This window comes from Sitodiplosis mosellana, unplaced genomic scaffold (assembly GCF_009176505.1).
Source record: "Sitodiplosis mosellana isolate CC-2019 unplaced genomic scaffold, AAFC_SMos_1.0 Smas_scaffold_6191, whole genome shotgun sequence".
NCBI lineage: Eukaryota > Metazoa > Arthropoda > Insecta > Diptera > Cecidomyiidae > Sitodiplosis > Sitodiplosis mosellana.
This window is the reverse complement of record NW_022601432.1, coordinates 2,298,418-2,302,709: the sequence shown is the minus strand read 5'-3', so window position 1 is coordinate 2,302,709 and position 4,292 is coordinate 2,298,418. Positions and strand designations below refer to the sequence as shown.

The following is a 4,292-nucleotide window of genomic DNA, read 5'->3' as shown; positions in this document are numbered from 1 at the left end:
GTCAACATGCAATCCAATGAATTTTGGTTCGGGCTAAGTTTTCACGACGAAGAATAAATTTCCAATTTCGGATGTGCTTTTCGTATACAAACACATTTGACATGCCAACAAACAAGTTGTTTTTACAGTTTGTCGGCCACAAAATTTGTGGTACAAACTCATTTGAATTGGACGACGACAACGACGACAAGTATTCATCGTACATAGGTTGCCATTGAAACCATTTATATTCCGTTAAAAAGCATTTTGAGCTGAAAGTTTTGAGATTCTTGTGCGGTTTACGGTGAACGGAACAGCCAAATGTTTGATTGTTTCAGTTGAAAGTCATGAATGAAATCGTCAACCGTCGCTTGATCCGTGCTGAGTGTGTGGCAAAGTCGAATGGAGAGAGAGAGAGAGAGAGAGAGTGAGTGAGTGAATTGAGAGCGCATGCGTGGATACCGCTTTACTCTCTGTTTACATGCTGTTCCTCTTGTTTTTAGCCACAATACAATCGTCTCCTTCCATTTGAACGGTTATTTGTCGGTATTTGCTATGGAGCACACCAGAAACAGAGCAAGCGAACGAACAAAGTTCTGTTTGAGAAGCAACTGTAAAAAAGCATATTGCTTAAATTTCAATTCCCACGGAGCTTCGTACACGCTTTTCCATCCTCCATGTGCTCGGTTTCTCCCAATCGCATTCGCTCTCTCATTCTCTCAGACACATACACTTTTCTCTCTGGTTTTCACAATCCAACGAAAATCCGCGTGCACATACACACACATTACGCGTACTGTGTAAACACGGTGTACGAACGAAACGGAACAATAAACGGGATCTACACATGGTTAACATGAGAGGCCGTGTGTACACAAACGGCCAATATCTCTTGGCATACCTTCTATCGTAATTTTTGTCACATCATTCCTGCTATTAACTTCAGCGTGCCGTAGCCACTGTGGCTCAGTATGAATTCGAATGGCATCGAGTCAACATCAACAGCAAGCAGATACGTACACTCAGTAGCTCATAACATTCTCTCCGGCGAACATTTAAACAAAGCACGTAATTCTAACGGACTTTTTATGCACATCGATCGCGCGTCGTGTGAATTCGATTTGAAAACATTGGTTTTTCTTGACAATTTTTTTCCTCTTCTTCTCTTTTCGTTTTTTTTTTATTTTGACCCGGTGATTTTGTTCCTCTCAATTGTTATTTTAAATCCATTTTCCAGTTTGTGTTTTGATTTAGTGAGTGTTTTTTTTTTCAAATAAAAATGAAAATAAATTTTTGAAAAAATTCAAAAAATAATGAAAATAATAATAATAAAATAAACAATAATAATATTAATAGAATGGTCGTGCCATTTAATTGTATGTTTTCATTGTCATTTTCACATTCGTTGATTGTATAAATGCAATTTTACCCGTGACCGAAAAAAAAAATTAAGTCAAAAAAGGAAATCGATCACCGTCGAGAGAAGAAAATAAAAGCGCACACACAAAATAGATTCATTCGCATTTCCGTAAACTGGTTATGATAAATGAACCAAGCAAATCGCTCACGTATTGATGACTTTGAATTAAAGCAGCATATTGATTTGATAAATATACGAACAATTCAATTGATAAATTCCATACGAACAACGAAAAAACACAATGTTTTTTTCCATCGATTCCATTTCTTTCGCAATAAACGATACGAACAAGAAAACAGATAACAATCACAGCGAAACGACGGAAAAAGAATAATAACAACAAATGTTCGAAACAAGAATAGACAAACATATACCGTGGAGGTCTTGGCACAATAAAATCAGCACGATCGAATAATAAACGTCATCAAAGTAAATAATGTCCAATGTTTGAGAGAAAGAGAAAATTAATTGCTTTTGAATGAACATAAAGAACAATTGAAAATTATTGTCAGATACATTATTCGAGCATTTAACGGGCGGATCCATTTTTATATTCATATGCATTGAAGAAAAAAAAAACGGGCAAAAAACAAGAAATAGATGAAAAATATTGCAAAAGAAAAGCAGGAAACGCGTTTATGTTATTGAACCAAAAATATAATAATTTCGGAAAATGTGCTGTTAATTTGAACAATTTGATTGTGATTGATGGCTGACAATTTACATGAATCGGTAAGTTGAAATGTTATTACTTTTTTGCGTTCATTTTTACCTTAAGAAAAAACGAGAATGTACATTGTACAACGTATTTCTATGATTCACATATGGTATGTGTAAAAGAGAAAAAAAAATAGAATAAATTTTCTCACCTGTAAAAACCCAAGTGATGCCTTCTTATCTACGTTTGCGAATTTATCATTTTCCACGACAAATTCTGTTTAAATTTAAACTTTGTTAATTTTGAATTTTCTTCAAAGTTTGTACCATGCTCATGACTTATGTAATTGCTAAATTGTCATAATCACTTGATTTACTCGATTATGAGGATTAAACGTGTGTAATTTTTGAGTTTGAAATAAGTGTGTCTATGTGAAGATAAATAAAAGTTCGAAAATTCAGTAAAATCTGACAGAAGAATCGCAGCGCGATTATCGCACATCGTGTAACATATCAAGAGAAAAACAGATAAACTCGAAATGAACGAGAATAGAAAAGTTTTAACAAATTATTATTGCGTTTTCATTTTGTGTGTATATGTGTGTGTGGTTTTACCGTGTTTTTAGATACAAGTAAATTTTGCTGGGTGAACATTTTTGGCATGTGTTTTTTTGAAAAAATGTAGTTTCATCCATTCCTCCTTTCACTTTGGAGCTTCGTCTCACATGGTCCCAACTTCAATTACCTGGACACCGGAACTGTGTGCCAAAATTAATCAGGTAATAGGAAGACACTAAATCACATGCACTTTTTCTTTGGTTTTGGTGTTGGTATTAGTGTGCTCTCATGGAAATCAGCTCCGCGAGCAGCATACACGTAAGCTCACTTCCGCATGGTAAACACCCAAAATGGCATTTGGCCAATATGGAGTCACATTTTCATTTGGTTTAAGTGATTTCGTCGATTTTCTTCTCCCAATTTATTCCCGAATCGATTTCGATTCCATCAACACAATAAGAGCAAACACTACTAGTCGGTTTTTTTTTCTCTGTTCTTTTCTCTGACTCTTTTTCAATTGGAGTGTGCGATTGGTATGTGCGATATTTGCATTTGAATTGTGGAAAATTTCATTTCACATATGTGCGATTCATTGGCTGGTGCGCGTGAGAAGAAAAAAAAAACTATTATAATATTTTGCATGGAAAATCTTCGATTATTTATATTTCAATCCATGGAAATTTCGGTTGGGTGAATGCAGATCAGAGAAAATCGACCATTCGTTTATTTATTTATTTCTCTTTTCTTTTGCCTGAATAATTTTGAATGCTTTTAACGATGATGTGATCATTGGAGATTACAATCATTGGAACGGTTTTTCTGATTCTTATCATTGCCCGTGTCGAATTATTTCCACAATGATGATGAAACAAAAAACCAACAACAACAAAGAAAAATAAGTATTTTCACCGAGACAAAACGATAAAAGAAGAAGAAAAAGAATCATTTCGAATTTAATTTATAAATATGGAGACAATGATTTTCCATTTTGCATGCATTTTGCTTTCGTTCATTTATTCAGTTTGAATAATCATTGGAAGCGATTTTTTTTTCACTCATTCATAATAAATGGTTGAGAGCAAGTACAACAATTTTGAAAATATCCAATTTACCGAAAGAGAAATGGAATTGGCCTCGCCATTTAGCCTCTTGGCCTTATGGTCGTATCGTGACGACGCTTTTTTTTCCCTTATTCTTGTCATGTTCTTGTCGCTGCTGGTTGGTTGTATAGCAGCAACATTATCTTGTCCAGACAATTCTACCGAAATAGATTCATAACACGATCTTCTTCATGTGCAAATGCATTTACGGACGATAACCCACTGAAGCATTCTTCGGTTGTTTAGATGTTGGCAGTTCAGGCGTGCACGTGCTCCCTCCACGGCAACGTGACGCTCAGCATGGTCGTTTCATTAAAGCGCGCTTAATGAAATTTGACTTTTTCCCCATTTATGTTTTCTTGATATGTTGTCGCTGTCACTGTCGTCGTCGTCATCGTCATCGTCTTGAATCCCACCTACTCATGGAAGGTGCATTCATTTTTGCTGCTTTCAGATTAGAACTTTGTCATATATTTTTTTGATCTCACTCTCGACAATAATTCGTGTGAACACTGAACACCACTCTCTTTCTCTCTCTCTCTCTCTCTCTCTCTCTCTCTCTCTCTCTCTCTCTCTCT

The 4,292-nt window shown here is 35.4% G+C and overlaps 1 protein-coding gene across 2 annotated transcripts in view; it reads left to right on the top strand.

The window, feature by feature from the left end:
- Window positions 1-843: 843 nt before the first annotated feature.
- The window catches only part of LOC129576701 (G-protein coupled receptor dmsr-1), an 86,360-nt gene continuing 82,911 nt past the window's right edge, over window positions 844-4,292 (top strand). For both annotated transcript variants that reach the window (XM_055462179.1, XM_055462177.1), the window contains exon 1: window positions 844-2,131. The gene's annotated coding sequence lies outside the window, so the exon portion shown is untranslated. The remainder of the gene's footprint in view (window positions 2,132-4,292) is intronic.